The sequence below is a fragment of the Lissotriton vulgaris genome, chromosome 8, assembly GCF_964263255.1.
Source record: "Lissotriton vulgaris chromosome 8, aLisVul1.2, whole genome shotgun sequence".
Lineage (NCBI taxonomy): Eukaryota > Metazoa > Chordata > Amphibia > Caudata > Salamandridae > Lissotriton > Lissotriton vulgaris.
In genome coordinates, this window is record NC_141696.1 from 529,064,797 (window position 1) to 529,088,452 (window position 23,656).

At 46.7% G+C, this 23,656-nt stretch overlaps 1 pseudogene; it reads left to right on the top strand.

The window, feature by feature from the left end:
* Nucleotides 1-5,361: 5,361 nt before the first annotated feature.
* LOC147697259 (uncharacterized) lies at nt 5,362-20,177 on the top strand (annotated as a pseudogene).
* Nucleotides 20,178-23,656: the final 3,479 nt, after the last annotated feature.

Consider the following 23,656-nt stretch of genomic DNA (forward strand, 5'->3'; position numbering starts at 1 on the left):
GGAGTAGTGACACAGCATCGGTCTGTTTGGAGGTGCAGGAGTTGCCGCTTGTTCGCTTAGGCGGGCTCGGTCCTGGTGATGAGCAGAGAAGCGGACGACGAGTTCCTGGAGTCCCTGAAGATCGTCCCGGAAGAAAAGTGGGCGATCCGGTGGAACATGTAAGTTAGTTGGTTACAATCCGGGTGGAGGGTGGAAGGCCAGGCAAACAGGTGGTTATCTACCGGTTTTGTAATCACCAGCCTGTGAGCTCTGGCGTAGAGCTCCTACTCGGTGACCATCTTGTTGATGGCCCCGGGGCCTCTAGGAGGCTCCTACGGCATTCTTCAGGTGTCCATGCATGGAGTCTCCGTACTTAGCGGAGAGCTTGGATCAAGCAGTCATCTTCTACTTCGCCACCAGAGACCCACCATACGCCATTATGCCCTGAGTGACACAGTATTGCAATTGTCATTGTTTCGCCCACAATGGTCTCTATCACAAGGGAGGGAAAGTCGAAGCGACCGTGGATCTCACCTTGCGTGCTGTTCCATACTGCTTTCAAAGTTGCTGCTCAGGTCTGGTGCTGCAGTCGTGCTGCCGCTGGGGTGCTCCTCGAGTTGCGCGGGGGTCATCTGTTTTATCAGTGGCGGGATCCAAGTTGCACTGGTAATCAATAAATTGTTGCCCTGCTGAATAATACTGGTTCTTAAAGGGAGAGCAACCCTGCTGAGAAGTGCAAGCGCTCTTGTATTACTGGCATAGGAGCTCTGCTCTGCTGAGAAGTGCTGTATATTTGTTATTAAAGCTAAACAAGCCCTACTAAGAAGTCCAGGCCCTCTCCTATTAAATGTATGCCAGCACTACTGAGACATGCAGGGGCTCACTCGTTAGAAGCATTTCAGTCTCACTGGCGCGTGATGGTATTGTCCTGTTACAAGTAAAGCATCTCAGTTTTTCATTTCAATTACAGCAGTTCTGCTGTAAAGTGCTGACACTCTCCCATTAAAAGTATCACAGTACTGTTGAGAAATGCACATGCACTTGTATTAAATAGCAGTGCTGCTATGAAGTAGTGGTACTCCACTATTTAAGGTATAGCGGCGTTTCTGAGTACTGGAAAGGGTAGCATGGGCATAGCTTCAAGGGGTGTTTGAGGTGGTAAACCCCCCCCCCCATATACATGTATTCTGTAGTAAATTGTTGCACAGCCCCTTAAGCCCCCTCATGTCCTGCTTCTCAGATAATGTATGTTAACAAGCCTCGGTGATTGTTAGAAATTTATAGTTTACCCCTCTTAGTCATATTGACCAAGCTAGGCCCCTGAAAATACCTCGAGTCAAGTTTGTGTTAACAACTACACAAAATGTACAAAGATGTAAAATCCCAGCGTTAACACAAAAAACCCAGCGTTAACACAAACAAGCATTTACAATGCAATGGTCTCGGCATTATTAAAGGTAGAGCTATTGGCATTGCTCATGACATTTTTTTTTTTTAAATCATAAATACATGGCATTGTCATTTACATTGCCAATAGCTTAATCGGTAAATAAATGGCATTGTCATTTACAGTGCCAATAGCTTAATCGCTCGCAAATGCATGACCTATTGCATTTACACCCACACAGAGCCACACACACAGTCATTCACATAGAGCCACCTACACAGAGACACCCTCAAACAGACAGAGCCACCCACACATAGAGCCACCTACAAAAAAGCTATCCACACAGAGCCACACACACATACAGATCTACCTACACAAAGCCACCCACACAGTCATTCACTTAGAGCCACCTACACAGAGCCACCCTCACACAGACAGCCCAACAACTAAAGCAAAACAATGGTCCGGTGGGCACTAAAACACAGTATGTTACCACTAGAAGTTATTAACCAGTAATATAATATATTATACCTCCTTCGCCACCCCTGCCCATAAATAAAATCTTTTTCGAGTCAGGGGCCCTGTGCTGTACGGTGCGTGAGGCCCGTTAATCTTTCATGTAAGCATCTACGCCATTTGACTTGCTGGACGAGCTACATATAGTTTTATTCATTCAAGGTTGCCCCCAATCTACAGCAGGGACAGGGGTCGATTCTTCGTGAACTTCGCCCTCACTAAGGCACAGGTCATTGGGTCACACTGGTACGCTTTACATGCATTGTACTGTTATCCGTGATGTGGGTACCATTGATTTTTAAAATTATCCTCAAACACATAGTCAGTAGAACCAGAACATCCACTCATTATAAACTAGATGCGAATCCACCCACCCCCTGCCGAAACTATTCAGTGTTTGTTTGTTTATAGTGTCAGAGGACATTGAATCACACCGAGCGTCAATTAGCATCTGGGATACTTCCGTGTACTCTCTGGTTCAAATCAGTACCGCATTTCTGAGAAGAAGAACAGGGCAAAATCCCAGCGCGCTCTATAAAGTAACCGGGAATGTAATCCGTTTACAGAGACGTGTTTGGTACCAGGGAGGTTCGTAGAAGAACTCCAGCAGTCCTGTTCGGAAGGCACCTCTCCCTCTACATGTGCCCAAGGGGATAAAGTGTGTGTGTGTGTGTGGGGGGGAGGTTTTCTTGAGTAGCCATAGGGTAGCAGCATGGGTTAAGCGCGTCTCTTACCTTGAGCAGGTCCTAAACTCGCCCAGGTGCCTTCGCTCAGTGCTGCTGCAGAGCACGGGGACCGCCTCGGTGTCTGTGGCTGACGCCGTCTGGTTACTGTCATTGCGGATCCCAGCACCACAGCAGACAGTGCGGTTTGCTCCGCAGTGGCTTGTGCTGCTGCTTCCCCAGTTGAACTTTGCCGCCTCGCCTCTCCCAGTGAGGGCGTCCCTCGATGTCCTGTATCTAAGACTACCTTTTGGACTTTCCCACTTCTTGCTGTGAACGCCCACTCTCATTGGCCTTTATAGCCCACGACCCCCCTCAGAGCGGCCAATCGCCGATTAGAATGGGACACGCCTCCAGCACCCCCGCCCTCTGATGCAACCCCCCTGCAAGCAAGCTGCAAGCAAGCTGCAAGCAGCGCTAGGTGATTTCAGCAGCAGCGCGAGCTGCAGATCAACAAAAGTAAATGGCATTTGAGGCATGGCAGTGCCTCCAGCCGGACTGGTACGGGGCAGCCTGCTGACATGGCACAAGACGGCCCCATCTGCCGTAAAATACATCAACAACACGTGCATCCCATCCTGTGGAGTGTCCCCCCAAAAGCATAGCGCCTCAAGTGCGAACATGCCCCTCCGAAATAGACGACACGCGCTGAGTGACCCCCGAGCACAAGCCCCACCCCTCCAGCAAAAATACCGAAAGAACAAACATGTTCATCTTATACAGACATGGCCCCCTTTCTGTAAAAACACTTCTAACATATTGTTCTCAAGAGCAAACATGCCCCTCTCTGCAAAAGAAACGACCCACGCTAACATGTGACCTCAAGTGCACACCCCTTGAATCTCCAACTCCTCTTCCAGTTCCTCAAAGCCGCTGGCCCGAGCTCCCGAAAACGTCAGAGACGAGATGGCCGGCCATGGAGCCCACACGAGTCGAAGCAGTGGGAACCCCAGCGGACCTGGCCGGGACCCAGGCGGCAGCCCAGATAGTTTAAAAGCCGCAAGCAGCGGTCAAAGTCCATTAAAAACAAGCGGATGGATGCAAGGGCCGGACGCGGTCGGGCAGAAATGGCTGCCGCAAAGCTCCAAAATTTTCGGAATCGGGGGCGTGTTTTTTGGTGAGTGACAGAGGATGTCACAGATAGAAAGAACTTAAAAAACACGCCCCCCGAATCCGAAAAAGACCGGGCTTAAAGGGAGTGACGCCCCTCTGCTCCAATGGCTGGCTAGCATTTACGAGGTCAGCCAATGGAGAAGACGGGCGGGGTCAAGCCCCCTAACCTAAAAACATTAAATCTTTGGACCGAACTGCGCAAGCGCAGCCTACAGTCCTCGAACTAAAAAGGAGTTCAAATTGATACTGTTTACTGGCTGATTTGTAGAATGTGAAACCAGAGGTCTGGCTGTGAATCATGGCTTACCTGCTTAAAATATGTGATGCTTTACACTGTTTGTGTACATTGCACTTGCTGTCCTGTTCCTGGTTTTTACTTTGTCTCCAACTTCTGTCTTTGCTCATGGTGCTTTGAAGTAGCTGGGTCTGGTGGCTCAGTGGAATAAGGCTTCCACTGCAGGGAACTGTGTTTGACCTCATGGTCACAGGTTCAAATTCCTGTGGGTCCACTCAACCATTCAGCCTTCCGAGGTCAATAAAATGCGTACCATTGAGTTGGGTAACAATAACCATCTGTTATTCATCACCAAGATACCCTTGGGTGAACATGCGCTTTACAAATACACTTTATGTTGAAGTTACATGTGGTCAGCATATAGTGTTTTGTGTGTGGTACCACTAGACCCAACTCATCCAAGTATTTCTATGGCATTTGCCACCCTGTCTGCAGTCTCCAAATCTGCCTTTGCTCCTGTTGCCTTGACCTGCATGTGGTTTTCATATGGTGCAGATGCCTGGGAGTTCCCTTGCTCCAACTATTCATCCTATATCCGTGGTGTTTGCCAGAGTCTGCAATCACTGTACTCCTAGTTCCTGGTGCTATGAAGCTCCTCATGGTTGTTTTTTTATACAATGTTTGTGTTGACATGCATGTGGCCACTAGGCTCAACCATTCCATCAATTTATGTGGCATTCATTGCACTGTCTGCAGTCACCAGCCCGGTGTGTTGTTCCACTCTGTGTATATGAAATAGAGGTGACGCTGAACAGATATTCAACACCCTGTAAGACATGACAGACTCACCTACCTTTCATTCCCTTTTCTTCCAAGAAAGCCCCACAACAGCTTTTACTTTCCCAGCAACTAGCCTCTGAAGTCTTTTACCTTAGTCCTATGAGGCTCATGGTGGTCACTTTCTACCCTTAGATGCATGTAATAGAATGGATGAGATGGGCCATGGTTTATGGTGTGGACAGCTGCTTTGCGCTATCAAGCAATGTCGACTCCAGTGCTTTCTGCCGAGTAGTATGATGGCAATGAGGCAAATTACTGGAGCTCCTTAGGGATCTGCCTACTATTACGTTATATTATTTGGAATCAGTAGTGCGGTTGGTCTAGTAACCACATACTGGATAGTTATGCAGTTTCCTCAATGCTCTACAGTGTAGGCCTCCACACTTCTTTGTATTCCAAAATACGTACATATTAGATATAAACTGCACCAGGTCAGTTTATTTTTTTGTGATGCTTTTCTTCAAATAAATAAACTGTGAATCAGTTTGTGATATGCTATGTATCATACCTCTAAAACTTAAACCAGTTGGAAACTAATTCCTGATTTTTATATCTAGCAGGACATAATCATGGCTTCATTCAACGTCCTGTTCTTCACTTGCGATCGTTCAGTTAGAAAAGATGGAGAATTTCTGCTTTTAGACAATCACGATGAAGTTCTTTGTAAATGGCTGGTCGAAAAATATAGATGAATCTGGTCGGCCCATCACCGAAGAGAGATGTTTCAAAGCTATGAGTCTTTTCCAATCATCTGATAAGCAACATAAGTTAAAACCTTTGTATTGTGATTGCAACTGCAGGGTATTGGTAGGAATTACCAATATGATTACTTAAAACCTACATTCGGACATAAGTTAATCCAATGATGGTGCAGAAAAAATGAACACATGTATGTCCTTGCATATGCCTTGCAACTATCTGCAGAGACAAACGTAACACCTTTATGAAAGTGGGCTAAAACATTTAACTTGTGGCACTACTATAAGGCAGCAATATGTGGTCAAAGAACTATTTCAGTTAGGTGACTATTTTCAGGAGGTTCAAGTTCAGGCTTGCAATGTGACTGACTATTAAGCAAAACTTCCTTTGTTATGGATATATTGTACATTTGTGTCCTTTAATATCAATATCCTTCCCTCCGATGACAGATACTCTCACTAGACCGATTGACATCCTCTCCTGGAATGTTAATGGCCTCCTAGATCGTATTAAGCGCACAGCGGTCCTCCGCGTTTCCCACCGCCACACACCAGAAATCCTCTTCCTTCAAGAGACACACCTCCTGGGTACGCAATGTAATTTCCTTGCCTGCTATGGCTTCAATATGGTCTGGCACTCCGGCTTCACATGGGGCTCCCGGGGGTTGGCCATCTTACTTAGGAAAGGGTTTCCCTTTACCCTGGCTGATGCCGAGACAGATACACAATGCAGTTATGTGAGGGTCTCAGGTTTTATGGAGGGGAGCCCCCTAAACCTCTTGTGCCTGTACATTCCCCCTGCGCTCATGTCCTCAACACTTCACCATCTCATGCAGGTGGTTTCATCCCTCCCGCAGGGTCTTACAGTGGTTGGGGAGGACTTTGATGCCGTTATGCAGCCCCTACGGGATACGACGGAGACCCTTTCCGAGGCCCGTGTTAACTCCGCCAAATCCCTGACAAGTTGGACCTCGGCCTTGGGACTCTGTGACGTGAGGCGGGTTTGCAACCCTTGTGCGACTCAATACACCCATACGTTGACGTTCCACCATACCCACTCCCGCATTGACCTCCTTCTTATGCCGGCTACCGATTGCAGGCTTGTCTCCGGCGCTGCAATCCTACCTAGAGGGATATCAGATCATTCTCCCGTCTCCCTCTGGATGGGGTCTTCTCCGGCGGGTTCCAGAGCGGTCTGGTGGTTAAATGCCTGGTTCCTGCAGAACTCGGAGTTCGTGAAGTCACTTGGCCAAGAACTCAGTAACTACTTCTCCACCAATGCGGGTTCGGTTCCTTCTCCGGGAACGCTGTGGGAGGCAGGCAAGGCCGTCGTCCGAGGGGTGGCCAGAGGACTGGTTCATGCGAAACGAACAGACGGCCCAGCTTGCACAGCTGGAGTACCGGGCGACGCAGCTGGAAGCTGCCCAACACTCTGATGGGCTAGAGGAGTCCTCCCGGCAACTAGTGGTGGTTCAAGAAGAGATTTGCAGACTCTCGCTGGAATCGGCCAAAATGCTCTGGCGCTCGTCGATGGCTCGCGTCTACGGGTGGGGGATAAGAACGGCAAGCTCCTCCATAACCTTGTGTCTTACCCTAGTGTCAATCGTATTATTCCTGAGGTATGCTCAGATGATGGGACCCCTCAGGTGACCTCCGCGGGCATAGCATGAACCTTTGCTGCCTTCTATGAGCACCTCTACGCTGCTCGGCCCTGGGGCGCTTCACTGGCCGATCTGATGGACAAATCTGATACCCGACTGCCTTCTCTCTCTCAGGAGGCTGGAGAAGCTTTGGACCGTCCCTTCACCCTAGAAGAGGTCCGAGATGCCATCTCCCTCCTGCATCCTGGTAAAACACCTGATCCCGACGGATACCCTCAGGAATACCATGCGGCCTACAGGGATGTCTTGGCCCCCCGCCTGCTGGATCTCCTCCAGCACTTGGCAGAAACCGGCGCCTTTCCAACTGAGTAGGATCTGGCCACAATAGTGGTCATTCTGTAGACGAAGCCGCCGTCCCTGAGCTGTGCAGACTACCGTCCGATCTCACTGATAAACAAACACGGAGCTAAAGCTCTTTGACACCGTCTTGGCTCAGAGACTCCGACCCCTCCTCCAGGAGCTGGTCCACCCGGACCAGTGCGGCTTCATGCCGGCGAGAGGCACCCGTCACTGCATCCGTCGCCTCCACTTGGCCCTGGCCCACCGTGATCGGTTTACCCCTTATATAGCCCTTCTTTTCATAGATTTTGAAAAGGCCTTTGACACAGTGAATTGGGATTACCTGCAAGAGGTGCTGGCTAGGATGGGCTTTGGCCCCTCGTTCCGGCGCCTCATCAAAGTTCTCTACACCAATCCCCGAGCCCGTGTACTTATTAACGGTGAGTTCTCCGAGGCGTTCCCGATCCGTAGGGGTACGCGTCAGAGGTGCCCCCTCTCGCCGCTCCTATTCGCGTTGGCGATGGAACCCCTGGCGCCGCCTATTCGACAAGACTCGCTTATTCGGGGTTGGGCCTGGGACTCGAGCCAAGTGGACAAGATAGCTCTGTACGCAGACGACGTGCTCCTCTATCTGGCTGACCCTGACAGTTCTGGCCCCAGATGCCTGAGGGTCCTCTCGGACTTTGAGAATGTCTCTGGACTCCGCCTCAGCATAGCGAAGTCCACCCTGGTCCCACTGCACCCCTCCAGGGATTGCTACGATGGGCAGTCAACTATTCTCCTTAGGAGACACTCGGTCAAATACCTCGGCGTCTGGATAGCGCTTCTACTGGATGTTGAGTGGGCCCTGAACGTCATGCCCTTGGTCGTCAGGATGAAGGCGGACCTCAAGAATTGGCAGACCCTACCCCTGAATCCCCTGGGTAGGAGTGCCCTCTTCAAAATGATGATCCTGCCCCGCTTCCTTTATACACTACAGAACACCACGGTCCACCTTCCGGGTAGCTGGTTTCGCAAACTTGACGGCGTCCTCACCTGGTTTCTCTGGGGGGGAGGGAGGCCACGCATATCCCTGGGGCACTGTCGTATTCCCCCCTTCGACGGGGGTCTGGGGTTGACCCATCTCCATCTATACTACTTGGCCACAAAGCTTATTGTTATCCACGACTGGTATGCGGGCGGCTGGTCCGACTCTGCCTATCGTGTTGGACTCACGGTGTTGAACTTCACAAAGGTCCAGCCGCTCCTGTATGGAAGCCCAGTGCCACTGGGACAGTGTTTCAGGCTTGGCGTACGGCCTTACGATACGTGGGATGGGACCGACAACTCATTTGGCAGACACCACTCTGACATGGGTCCTGGTTGCGGGAGGTCTCGTCCTTGCAGGGATTCCGCATGTGGGACCTCATTGGGGTCTCGGTGCTTGGAGATGTTTGGGTGGGAGACCACATCCGTTCCTTCGCAGATCTGCAGCGAACTGCACTCTGCCTCACTCCCAACTTTATCGGTACCTGCAACTCAGACACGCCATCTACACACACATGTCTCCCCTCCGTTCTCCCTTCCAGAGTTCAGCACGCTGGAGGCTCAAGGGATGATGGGGAACCTGGGCAGAGGGGGGGTTGGTATCCCGCATATATCGCTCCTTGGTGAATAATGGTCCCGCTTCCCTGGGCAGGCTCATATCCCGCTGGGAGGGCTGGGTGGGCACCCTGGAAGAGGCAGATTGGAGGGACGCCCTCATGACACCCAGAACCTTAACCACGTCCTTAAGGCTACGCCTGGTCCAATTCTACTACCTCCATGTGGCATACCTCACCCCGGCACGTCTATTCCAAGCCCGGTTGAGGCCCTCGCCGGCGTGCCCACGATGTGCCTCAGCACCGGACGATTTCTACCACATGGTATGGTGTGGTCCGGTGCTGGCGCCGCTTTGGAGGGAGGTGGAGCTAGAGCTTACGCCGGCCTTGGGCTGGGAGGTTCCGCATGACCCACTGCGTATGTTTGGGGGTCTTTGACAGGCTGGATGGTTTCAGGATGGACAAGCGTCTTTTGGGGACAGCTGTGGTGGTGGCCAAGAGGGACATAGCAGTGCACTGGTCGCAGGACAAGGCACCTACAGTGCGGGGATGGAGGAGGGGAGTGGATTGGTGTGGGGTCCACGAAGAGGCCCTATTTGAGGTTTGGGGTGCCCAGATTTATTCAACAAAGTGTGGGGTAAATGGTTTAACATGATGTCACCTTGAAGATCTGGTATCTCTTACGATATGCTACACTGTAACTCACATTCGATCTGCTGTGTCAGTCTCTGATGGACTTGCCCTATCTTTACCTCTGTCTTCAATCAGCTCTGATATACTTCCTTTATCTAAGCTTCATGTATTGCAACCAGTGATTTTTCTTTGTTCTCACAAAAAACTAATAAAGTTGATGATCAGAAAATATATATATATATATATCAATATCCTTTTATTTACATATTTTTGGCAATCAGGTGAAGATATTTCAAATGCTTACTGTGTCCTTGTCTCAGTTTTGAAGTTTTTAATATATATATATATATATATATATATTAGTGATGAGAGTGCCTTATGAGTCAAAATATTTAGATTTAATTGCAAGCTATTCTGGAACAACGGAGGGTCTAAAACAGGTGTTACTTCAAAGGGCACAGGTGGAAACAGTTGATAAAAGACTGTGGCAGTCAGAGAAGTACTGGAAGATTTATGAGAGTGATACGTGAACTCCAAGACAAAAATATTGCAGAGAGAAGAGGAAAGGAAAATAATTAAGTCAGAGTGGGCAGGATAATGTAAGAGTTGCTGAGCAAGCTTTTGCTGAAAGGGCAGCTTCTCAGCCTGGTGATGCAAGTTCACAGATTAACATACAGAAACTTGAAAACCTGGCTTTTTTTGCAGGAATGGCTAGTGTCCTTCATCCAAAATCTACAGTAAATGTGCCCTTCCTACACCAACTCGTCAGTTAATACCCCAAAAACTATTTTCTATATAAGAGATGGCTGTTTCTAGCAATGGAGTAACACCTGCTAGACCTCGCAAACGAGATCACAAAATGATGGTACACTTGGCATCAAATGTTTTGACACTACAAGGTTTTTTGGCTCACAGTCCCACAGCCTGGCCTACAGTGAGTTTCCAACTACAGCAACAGTCACAGATGTGGATGTAAACCGTACCTCTTGCCGCGATGACCCATTTTCAAGCAGCAAAAGCAGTGACCATGATGTAAGCAGAGCTAAGTGAGTGCTGTCATTATACACAATCGCATATTGTTCAGCCTGCATGCCAGCCTTTTTTTCTTGATGACCGTAACGTGTCTTTTGCTGCCAGAAGCTATTTTAAATAACTACATAACTTTTGCCTGTTATCTCTGCAAATAGCCTTGAACCTTATCACAATATAGAATTAATATGGTGCGTTGATTTCTTCAACAATAAGGCACATATACCTACATTTTAAAATGTGAACACATGTAGGAAAGAAGGATGTGCTTCTTATGGTTACCCCCACTTTTTGCTTCATATTACACTGTTTGGGACTAGTCTGACTGGGATCCTGCTAATCAGGACCCCAGTCTATCTACTTTGTCCCTGAATTGTTACGTCATGTACTTAGGTACACTCCAGATTGGATACCGTAGTACCCTTGTCAGTCCCTAGTATATGGTACCCATGTACCCAGGGCATAGGTACCCCAGAGGCCTCCCATGGGCTGAAGCATGTATTATGCCACCCACGAGAGGCCATGCATAATGGATCTATATCAATAAATCACGGGGGAAGGATCACTTGTCCTGCATAACCAGGGTATGCAGGTAGGTACGTGGTGTCTCACAATTAAAAGACCCTCATTCACGTGTATTCTGGATGTTCGTAGCGGTATATGTTGTCTCCCCGCTTTTATACACGTGTGTGCATAATCCTTGGGTCAGTGTTTATGCACCCTCCACCTGGAGGATTTACCCTTGGTTAAAACAGTAGTGATCGTGGAAAGTGAGGTGCTAGGGAAGTGAGTTAAAATACCCGGACAGCCAGATACATAACTTTATTGGGTCTGGATTCGGGTAGCCCTAGTGAGGGAGGGCAATTGAATGTTGTGCAGCTTTGGAATGGTTAGGAATTCAAGCGCACTGTATGTTGTATATTAAAAAAATGTCAACATGTTTCAGCCTCGTTGCCTGTATAGGTCGGTGGGCTTTCTTCAGGACCAGTGCAGAATCGCAAAGAAAGTGAAAATAAGTGAAAAAATATGACCTGTTTTCAGTCAATTCATGGTCGCATTGTACCTGTAGAGAAAGATTTACATACAAAACAGACGGGGGTAGAGGGATGTAGGAGACACAACACATGTGTACATGCAATGACCAAGTTAAAATCTAAATAGATTCTAAACAGCTTTAAAATGGCAATACTTTAGCAAGGGTTCACACTCCTAAATGGTTTCAACTCTTTCATTCTCATGCCTGGTGAAGGTGACAGCATGCTGGCGAAGAGCGGTTGTTAAAGTTACTAGCCTCGTGAAAATATTGACTGTGAGCTATGTTAGTGACGTATTAAGTGGGTTGTGTAACTGATTTTGTAAGGCAGCGGTTGTTAGTGCGCTAGTTTGATTGTGAGCGCGTGGTTGCTAGCGTGCATTTGAGGCAACTGTTGTGTCTCACTTATCAATGTCGGCAGGTCGGCTGCTGTGGCGCAAATCGCCATTGTTTTAATCCAAAAATGATGTCTATATTTGACCGCAATAGTGGGGGCAAATGGGATTTTGAGACTTGAAGCAACTGCATGTTGACGTCACATGCTTGGCGTTCGTGGGAACGGTGGCACTGGGTGATAAATGTTATATCCACGTACCTGGTGAAATGCGTGTGCGCACTTTTTCGGGTCAGGGGCATAGGAGAAGGTGCTTAACTGCCGGGAGATGAGGAAAGTTTTAGTATTATACTAGAAATGGAATACTCCGCTCGCGATCAGTGGACTATCTCTCAATACATGTGGCGTTACTCCTCTCGCGTAGCTAGTGTTATCGCTGCCTCTTCTCACCCGGATATGCTAGTGTGAGGTTCCTGTTCTAGATAAGTCTGTCGTTAGAAAGGGTAGAAAGACTACAACTGTTTGCAGTTAAGCAAGGTGACTGAAAAGAGACTCAGGAATCAAAATTTGATGACTAAATTCACTGTGGATAAATTTCAAATTATGAATTATGAAAAGTGAGCGATGTTTAATTGGAGAACGATTTTGAGCAGTGCCGCTTGGTGATCACGGATATGTAGCTCACAGTCATTGTAATTTTACAAAAGAGGCTAGGTTTGGCACCTCATTGAACAAATGGCATGCTTGGGGTTCAGAACTCATTGTTCATAGAAAATCAGTACTCATTGTTCAAAGGGACAGTACTCATTGTTTTGGGACGTCGGATCAACTATTGAGGCTTAACCATGGAATGTTATCGTTTAGCCCCTCAGTGTCAGTTTTCAATCTGTGTACTCAGCGTTGTTCTTTTTTCAAATAGAATTTTTGCCGCTTTCCTGTCTCTTGTGTCGAGTGTTTCCAAAATGACCCACTGTAGGTCGGTCACAGTATGACCTGCTTCAAGGTAGTGGGTTGACATTTGGGTGGTGCTTTTTTTACAGTGGATATTGCTCCAGTGCTCACAGAGTCTTTGCTTTGCTTTCCTGCAGGTCATGCCAATGTATCGCATTTGGCACGGGCATGTAATCAAATAGATGACATGACTCGTTTGGCAATTAGTATGTCCTTATTGTCCACTTCAAGTTTGGCAGTAGTTGTATCACCTTAGTTGGTTTGGTAAGATGACAAACCGAACACGTGCCGCAGGGGAAGTGTCCGGTTATGGGAGGGTTGTCCCACAGACCCGTTCTTTCTCTGGGTTTCTTAGGCGGCGGTTTGATATGGACCAGGAGATCTTTTAGGTTGCGACTCCTTCTGTTTGCAAACCTAGGTTTCTGCCAATTTAAAGTATTGTATGTTAGGATCCTCCAATTTTTGTGGTACGTATGAGCCAGCTTTTGTGGTTTGTTGGTGCCCTGCCCGCAGGCGGCCATTTTCACTAGGTCTCGCAGGCCCCTCCGGGGCGCATCTTCCAACATGGCGGGCAGGGGTGACACAGAGAAGCGGAAGACCAAGACGCCTCTTCGTGGGGGACCGGTCCAGACAAATGTTATGGACCGGTACACTCAACGTTGTTGTGCACTGTTACCTTAGTGTTTTAGTCTGGAAACACTTCTTAGATATATTACGAAAAGTGAGACACCGGGGGATCCCCTGCTATTGCCTCACCGTCCGGAAGGGCAAAAGGAGGATTGTGACATTTTTAAAGAACACCTTGCGGTTTGAGCTTTTAACTTTTTTTAATGAATGTCAATATTTTAACATTTTACTCCTTAAAGGTCCAGAAGACAACACCATATTATTAATCAATTTCTATAATAACCTATTTGGGGTGAAATGTACAAAGTTGCTGCTACAGTGGAAGAAAATATAGGTTAATTGGTTCATGTAAAAGAGACCCAACAGTTTTGTGGATGGGCGACTTTAATGTGCACCTCTGTCCTCTGCTATCAACCTCTACCTGTGGCTTAACAGATGAGGATGGAGGTGGTAACGTACATTTTGTTCACAACCAATATGGCAATGCCCTAAACAAACTTATTGTTATAAAACATTTGGAGATTATGAACCCCGTCAGAATCTTTTGGCCTTCTGTGTAATACTTTTTGTTCTACCCTATTTAGCACAGTAATTGATTTTATAATAGCAACAGCCACATTGGCAGGAGCTTTTAGCAATAGAAATGTTGAATCCTTGGGTTTTAGTGACCATGTAGCTTTAACTTGGAATATGAAATGGCGAGGTATTTATGACCCCAACCTCTCACATGTAAAGCCGGTCATATCGAAAAATAATGTGATAATACTTAAGTGGGGGGGGTTATTGACAAGACTGTCCTTATTCCCCAGGTTGTATTGAGCAGAATGAAGGAAATAATAATATGTTTAGATCCAAATCAGGACCCACAGCCCATGATAGAGGCCTTTGAATCTATTCTGCTAGAAAAGCTGCAGATCACATAAAACCATAGGACCAAAATGGTTTGATCACAACTACACTAAAGCACTTTCCCATCTTCATCAGTCCCTCAAGTGTGTCCCAAGAAATCCCGCCCTGGTGAAACAAGCCTGGCAGAGTTACTCTAAGGCCAGGAAGGACAGGTTAGAGATACTGAAAGAAGAGGGTTGGGATAAATTACTGAAAGCTACAGTTACAAACAATACGAGGTTCTTCCAATGAATGATTAATGCGCCATTTCTAAAATCAAGCTACGATCCTAATTTGGACACACATTTGGATGAGGACTCATGGGTGGAGTATTTTAGTAAAATGTTTAATGGTTTGAGAATGGGTCCAGAAGCGATGGGAGGAGAGTTTGACCAACCATTTAGTACCCCCCCCTTACTTTTAGTAACACTGAGATAGGGGCAGCCCTAGCTCAATGATCCAGTGATAAGGCACCGGGCATAGATGGTACCCCAATAGATTTTTTCACAGACTGCCCAGATCTTTGGGGTCCTTTGCACACCAACACATTCAATATCATAGCCAAAGAGGGACCCCTGGCCTCTGCATAAAGCAGTTTTAATCCCAATCCATAAAAAAGGGGACAAACTAGACACCAGAAACTATAGGCCAATTTCCCTCCTTGACAGCACAGCTAAACATATGGAAGAATGCTATTAAATAGATTAGAGGCATGGGCTTTGGCAAATAACACCCGAATCCCAGCACAATATGGATTTAGAAAAGGTAGAGGTACTCAAGATCAGTGCTTGAATCTGAGCCTGCTTATAGCGAAGTACACTCGTGCTAAGCAAGGCAACCTCTACCTGGCCTTCATGGACCTTACCACAGCCTTTGATTGTGTTTCTCACTCACATCTATGGAAGATAATGAGGAAAATGGGGATAGATCAGGAAATAATTACCTTCATAAGGCAACTGTATGTCAGGAGTGAAGCTTGCGTAAGGTATGGCAAACAGTGTGAGTGCACCAGATGGTTCCCAGTCACGAGAGGTGTTTGCCAAGGGTGCGTTCTCGCACCATTATTGTTTTCACTTTATACCAATGGGGTGGAGTCTCGACTGCTTGAATCAACCATTGATGTACCCAGAATAAATAAGATGCGTATTCCAATGTTATTGTATGCAGATGATGCAGTTTTAATTGGGCGCAAGGGGAAATCTCTCCAGAAACTGTTGAATAATTATGTAGAATTCATGGAAAGTCTGGATCTTCATACAAATTAATCTAAGACATTCGTATTAATTGCAGGAAAACAATCAGAAAAAGCCCCTTTCTTTCTTTATCTTAAATCGTAAAGTGGTACAGACAGACCTGTTTTCCTACTTAGGGATGACCTTTGACTATCAAGCATCTTGGGGGATTATGGTGGCGAATCGAGGGATGATGCTGTAAAAGAGTACAAATGCAATGCGCTCCTTTTTGAAAAATTAGGAACAAGAAGCCCAGCTATTGTAAGGAAGGTCTATGTGGGCCCATGTAAAAGTAAAGGATACACAAATAATAGAGGATAGTTTCTGGAAATCTATGTTGAGTCTTCCCAATAGTTGTTCCAATTTTAAACGACATCAAGAGTTAAATATCCCCTATATAACCAATCAGATCAAGGTAGCCCCTATTCTTTTGGTCCAGGGTACACTGTGTCCCTCACCCAACAAATAATAACTGACAGTTTAGCCCTGGAACATTCAGAGAATATTCAATGGTTAAAATTAGTGAGAAATACCTCATATACTCTAGATTCTGGGATCTTGTTTGAGTCACTGGGAAATTGTGCATCTGTCTCAAAAAACTTTTAAAAACTCGTTTTTTAGACTGTGCTAATGATGCGAAAATGAATGCACTTAATAATAATTCTACTATAAGGGAATACTTGGAGGGCCCACGGCAGGTTGAAGGGATCCCCTCCTATCTGGAGTTTGTTATAAGCCCTTGGCGCAGATTTATTCTGTTACGATTTCACCAAAATGTTATCCCATGTATGCTAGGCTACCCTGCGGGTATTTATTCTAGTAATGATCTACTGTGTTGCCCATGCAATGATTTTTCCCTACAAACTGATTTGCACATTTTCTTCTTATGTAAATTTTATTGTAATCAACTGTAAAAGGTTTTTAATTCCTCTTTTCCGTAAATGTGATTTTAGACAATGTCGCTTCGAATCGCCGCTGCTGCCGCTGCTGTGCCGGTGGGGGTCACTGCTGGACTACAGGGCCCAGGACGCTGTGGGGCATCGCAGAACTCGCCCCTCCCCCTGTAACCGGGGGCTACTTTAACTCATCGCGTCTCCCGTTCTGCGGGAGACGCTTCAAATCGCCGCTGCTGCCGCTGCTGTGTCGGTGGAGGTCACTGCTGGACTACAGGGCCCAGGACGCCGTGGGGCACTGCAGAACTCGCCCCTCCCCCCTGTAACCGGGGGCTACTTTAACTCCTCGCGTCTCCTGCTCCGCGGGAGACGCTTCGAATCGCCACTGCTGCCGCTGCTGTGCCGGTGGGGGTCACTGCTGGACTACAGGGCCCAGGACGCTGTGGGGCACTGCAGAACTCGCCCCTCCCCCTGTAATTGGACGTTTAAAAGGCAACTAGCCCCTCCTGCACAGCGGAACGTGCGCGGGAAGGCGCCGGGCAAAGGGCGGGCCGTCTGTGGCCATCAGGGGCCAAAAGAGGCCGGACCGGGCCACGCCTCTAACATTGGACTGGCTGGATGAAGTAAGACTTTGGTATTAAATAGCATAGCGTGTTGGCCTTTTACTGTTGAAGTGACTTTTTGTGTATATTGCCTCAATCGTTGAAACTTCTTTAGCCTAGCCCTGCTTCCTGACAGTGTTTTGTGTCTTATGAAGTAATGTTAGCCATGACAAAGCCAAAAGAAGGTAAAGGGAAAGGTGTGGCGGGCACTCTGGATGCGTTCCTAGTAAGAGCCGAATCTGCAATTATTAATGAAATTAAGCTAACTGAACGCAGGCTGTCTCTTGATTCACAATTGCTTCAGAGCGGCTATTAGTATAAATTTAGATGAGGGCCAGGCGGAAGGAGGATCACAACTTAAAGGGGGCTCCTTGTTCCCGCAAGACTCTCCCAGCATCGAAGAGATTCTGGATTCTCCCACGGTAGGAGAAAAACCAACTGTATTAACAAGGGCATAGAGATCCAAACAGATAGGTGGAGGTGGTACCTGCCCTATTGGGTAAAAAACAAAGGGCACAGATAACCAAAAAACCACGTAAACAGTATATCACTAAACCCCAGGTAAAGAAGGGTGCGCAAGAGACCGTTGAGATAACATCTGAACTCGCAACTGAATCTAGTCATGATCCATTATCGAAAGATACAACATCAACACAAATAGCATCGATTATGCACAGGGCATGGGGGAAAATTTTGGAACCAAGCTTGAAGTAGTGATGACTGCTCATTTACAACCTATTTTAAGTAAATTGGCTGATATTGAAAAACGGTTATCAAGTATTGAGACCCAACATTTAAACACCTGTGTACCACAAGTTGAATTTAGATCTGGCTTAACGTTCCAAACGGGTAAAAATAGAAGTGGGGAAGTAGTTCCATCAGACCGCCGGGGCAAAAAACGACACCTAAGGGCCTCTCTGGATGTAGATACCTTGACCCAGGCTGGTAATCAAGCAATAAATCTGACGACCGAGAACAAACCAGCAGGGGTAGGAATCACTCAAAATGAAGGTAGCCCACAAAAGACCACTGCTGCGGAATGTCCACCACAACATTTACCTCTTAGTAGTCCAGACTCAATCCTAAATTTGCCACCCCAAACTAAACCTTACATTGTTGTTTTAGTAAATGTTCGACCATTGACCCCAGGGGAAGGGGAAGACTGGCCATCCCTGAGGAACAAATCACTGTACCTCGTAAATGCTAAAACAGGAATTAACAGTAGTATCCTGTTTTCTGAACTGAAGATGGCACGAAGGGTCAGATGGGTTGGACCAAGTGAGAAAACTCTCGAGGGAGACTGTATAGTTTTAACGTTCAGGTCCCCAGGGCTGGTGAGACCTATAAATGGTACGCTGTTGGACCAAATCATAGACAAATCAAAAGTCATGATCCTATCTTTGGGGTTCTTTTACCGCCCTCCCACATGACAACCAAAACTAACAGGAATAGGGTGGTATAATAAAACAAACCAGCAATCACAATGTCCACCCTGATTTCATGTAAATCGTTTTAACCCTTTGAGTACCCTAGTGGAGGTCGATTGACTACAAACAGGGACCTTCATGGAAAATGATGCCAAAGATAAGACCGCATTTCCATCAGGTAATGGGAACATCAGCTAGTATATAATATTTGTCGATGCTTTGGCAGAATGTGGTGATCTTCAGCTGTCTTGTAATAAAGACAAAACGCAGGCTCTGGTTACAGATTGTGAAGACAATCAGGAATCCATACAAGTTGACCAAATGGCTGAGGTGTTAAATCTAACTAAACATCTAGATAAAGTAAAAAATCAATTGGATAGATGTACCCTTAGCTTAATCTCGTGGAATGTGGCAGGCATCGCACCAAGATTATGGTATGAGGTATGGATGAGATATATTAATTCCTTTGACATTATTTGTCTTCAAGAGACTTGGAGTAGAACTGACCCATGCCTGGATGGATATTTTTCATTTATTGTTCATGCTGAACCTTCATTGGCTGGAAGGGCAAAAGGTGGCTTATTGACTTCAATTTCAGTTAAATATAAGTCATTAAAAATAGATAAAGTAATGGTCTCGTCATGGTACCAATAGATCCTAATTACTAATTTACTCACTGTCCCTCTCCTTCTAATCAATTGGTACTATAACATTTTTGATACGCAGATTGCACTCATCATTGTTGGCTTACAGGCTGAAATAGCTAAAGTGACTGAAAGATCTCCCCCCCTGTGTATTATGTGGCTGGGGATTTTAATTGTACTACATGCTACCAAAGTGGGACCAAGGCCTGTGGTCTACTTGATATTAATGAACAACCACTTGCACACTTTAAGCACACTATACAGGGTGACGCACTGAATAACATTATTGTGATAAATGATCTTTGCATGCTAGATATGTCAACCAGTACTATATCAGTGCCAATCCCAACGTTTCAAGGGAATGGGGACAAATGAGTGTAATCGATTTTGTACTGGTTTCTAGTAGGTATGTTCATCTTATTGAAGATTTAGAGTAGAAGCCAATCCTGCTAGCGATCATAATCCACTTGTCCTACTGTTGAGTACTGTGGCCGGCAAGAAACAGTCTTCCGTACAACCTATGAAATATATTCAGAATCATGACCTTAGGCTAAAATGGTATAAGGTTAATCCTAAAAAATTGAAGGAAACTATTTTTAAGGCCAACCGTTTACAAGTAGCCACCTGTTTAACGAACACTTGTGAGCCGGAACCAATAGTTCAGAACTTTGAAGCTCTCTGTGAGAGCGTGGCCACGTTTTTACTTAAACCTACAGGGAAGGGTGGTACCCGAGACAACAAATGGTTTGATGCTGAATGTTCTGCAGCACAAACACTATTGAAGAAGGCCTTACAGAGAACCCCGCGGGATAAGGAGATGGTCAAGAGAGCAAGAATAAACTATAAAGAGCTCGTAGCTGCTTCTGTGTGCTAGCGTTTCTTGCCGTCTCCCTCGCCTTTTACCTGCCAGCTGCCTGTTATCAAAGGAAATCAAGGAGACAGTCTTGCCATCTCTTTGCATCGGAGGCTGCCTGACAGGGGCAGGGACTGCGAGACCCAGGGTTCAGCGCGTGGAGATCTAAGCGCACCTGGAGTCTCTTCCCGCCCCTGCTCCGCCTCAATTGGTTGCCAGCTCTCACTGCCTGCTGATTGGTCCAAAGCACTACAACAGCTCGCGGCCCCCGCTTCGCGGGTGCCGCTCGTAGCTGCTTCTGTGTGCTAGCGTTTCTTGCCGTCTCCCTCGCCTTTTACCTGCCAGCTGCCTGTTATCAAAGGAAATCAAGGAGACAGTCTTGCCATCTCTTTGCATCGGAGGCTGCCTGACAGGGGCAGGGACTGCGAGACCCAGGGTTCAGCGCGTGGAGATCTAAGCGCACCTGGAGTCTCTTCCCGCCCCTGCTCCGCCTCAATTGGTTGCCAGCTCTCACTGCCTGCTGATTGGTCCAAAGCACTACAACAGCTCGCGGCCCCCGCTTCGCGGGTGCCGCTCGTAGCTGCTTCTGTGTGCTAGCGTTTCTTGCCGTCTCCCTCGCCTTTTACCTGCCAGCTGCCTGTTATCAAAGGAAATCAAGGAGACAGTCTTGCCATCTCTTTGCATCGGAGGCTGCCTGACAGGGGCAGGGACTGCGAGACCCAGGGTTCAGCGCGTGGAGATCTAAGCGCACCTGGAGTCTCTTCCCGCCCCTGCTCCGCCTCAATTGGTTGCCAGCTCTCACTGCCTGCTGATTGGTCCAAAGCACTACAACAGCTCGCGGCCCCCGCTTCGCGGGTGCCGCTCGTAGCTGCTTCTGTGTGCTAGCGTTTCTTGCCGTCTCCCTCGCCTTTTACCTGCCAGCTGCCTGTTATCAAAGGAAATCAAGGAGACAGTCTTGCCATCTCTTTGCATCGGAGGCTGCCTGACAGGGGCAGGGACTGCGAGACCCAGGGTTCAGCGCGTGGAGATCTAAGCGCACCTGGAGTCTCTTCCCGCCCCTGCTCCGCCTCAATTGGTTGCCAGCTCTCACTGCCTGCTGATTGGTCCAAAGCACTACAACAGCTCGCGGCCCCCGCTTCGCGGGTGCCGCTCGTAGCTGCTTCTGTGTGCTAGCGTTTCTTGCCGTCTCCCTCGCCTTTTACCTGCCAGCTGCCTGTTATCAAAGGAAATCAAGGAGACAGTCTTGCCATCTCTTTGCATCGGAGGCTGCCTGACAGGGGCAGGGACTGCGAGACCCAGGGTTCAGCGCGTGGAGATCTAAGCGCACCTGGAGTCTCTTCCCGCCCCTTGCTCCTCCTATTTAAGACCCTCCCCCCACGCTAAGCGGGACGCGTGCGGGACGCCGGGCTAAGCCCGGGCAAAGGGCGGGCCGTCTGTGGCCGTCCGGGGACGTCCGAGGACGGGACGGACCACCCCTCTTCATTCTTGCCCACCCGCAAGGTAAGAAATAGGATCAACCTTAGATTACTGACAATCACCACGCGAATTCTATAACACCTGGTACACGCTGTAATATACACAAGAATTATAAAAAGATTTACAAATGGGCTTCAAAAAACTACGCTCACGAACAATTTTTATGAAAAGAATGGGGACCGAAAACGCTATACGGAAATCTACAGACAAAGCCATAAAACCAGGCCGTTTAATTCAAACACCAGCAATAAGCTCCTACTTTACTCAACTCACAACAAAAGTCACGCAAACTTCATATACTTCAGTCCAAGAAAACTCTCTCAATGTCTCCATAATCTTTAAGGAAACTGAAAGCACCCCTAAACTACTTGAAGCACAATATCAAGCGGGCCAACTGGATCAAGACTTGAGTAACAAAATACCACATACCCCTAAAGACTTAAAAACCCCAGACCGAGATCTGTCTACCCTAATAACTTCAACACCTCTAGAGAATAGAGGGAATTCAATGTTACTCGGAGACCCAATAGTCACCAAAGCAAACGATAGCTCACACAAATCGGATCACAGAACAAGCCTTGACTTGCAAGAAACAATATCTCCTCCTGCTATCTTTTCGGAGCTTTCTATGGATCTTTTTAATAATACCATCAACAACAATAATAACACAACCTCAACCATATCTAAAGCTTTGTTTTCTCTGCAAGAGATTCTAGAATCAGTCCTTTCCTTTCTGGGAAACATCCTAGAAAATTCCGACCAAACACTGGACGCACAAATAGGGATCTTAAAATTTCTGGTAGACAAGAAAAAGAAAAAAGACCTTCTTGTAGCAGGGGAACACAATAACACAGACTCAATTAACAACAATCAAAAAGACCTATTAAAGGGTCACAAAAAAGAACAGAAGAATAGAACCCGCAATTCTGGTACTCAGACTACTGAGATTCTAGTACAACAAGACCAATTACCGGATAACCAAAATGATTCAGTTGTATATTCCCTAAAAAAACTCTTTAAAGAAAAACACCAACAAAAAAATGAGCACTACCCAATATTTTCAAAAAAAAGTGCAACAAATATTCCAGCTAAAGACCATAAATCTAGTACCCAGGAAATTCTCATTATCAAAAATCAAGAAGAAGAAGCAATGACATCTAAAACGAAATCGGAAAATATCCCAGAAGGAAAGGAAAGAAGGAGGAAAAAACCATTAAGAAGGATCCAGAAAAAGAAATCCTACAAATTAAAATTTCAAAACCCCGCTAAAATACAAAAACCTGAAGAGGACAAAGTGGAAACCTTAATAGCATCCCCAATTGTAGAAAACTCACCTCTCAACAATAATGACTCAGAAAGAATATCACACCTGGATCCAAGAGCTAAAGAATATGTCCCCAGCATACACACAGAGGAATCAGAGCAAACTTATAATAAAACAAAAAAAAGGGGCGACACAACTAAGTACAACTACAGGGACACAGAACTTTCCTCGAAAATTCTTCAATTCGAGGAACTTTTCCCAAGTGATCCAGCTCCACTAAATAGAGGAAGATTAATACACTTATTAAGACACATCGAACCATTACACTCACTAAATAGTAATGAGGTTGATCTAGTCTCCTTTCCCTGTAAAGACAATGTCAAGCTAACAAGGGTAACCTTCTGGTCATCTGTCCTACCGGAGATTATACTCAAGGAGAAGGAGACACTGCATAGACATGGATATGATGTAGTGGAAAAGGAAGAACAAACGGTCCCTAAAGACATAAGGGGGTACAATGCTCAAATCCACGCTCTCTCCAACTCCGTAGGGACGCAATTCAAAAGAAATTCCGCGGCTACAGTAAACCCAGTAAAGACATATACCAACCAACTAACTACAGGGCAAGAAAAACTAAAAATTTTAGTAAATAAAGGACAACGAGCAGTATGGTACCAAGCTCCAAAAAAATCTGACAATGACAATAACAATAAATCTTGGGCTTGGGTATCAGAAACCCTGAACAGCAACAAAATCAAAA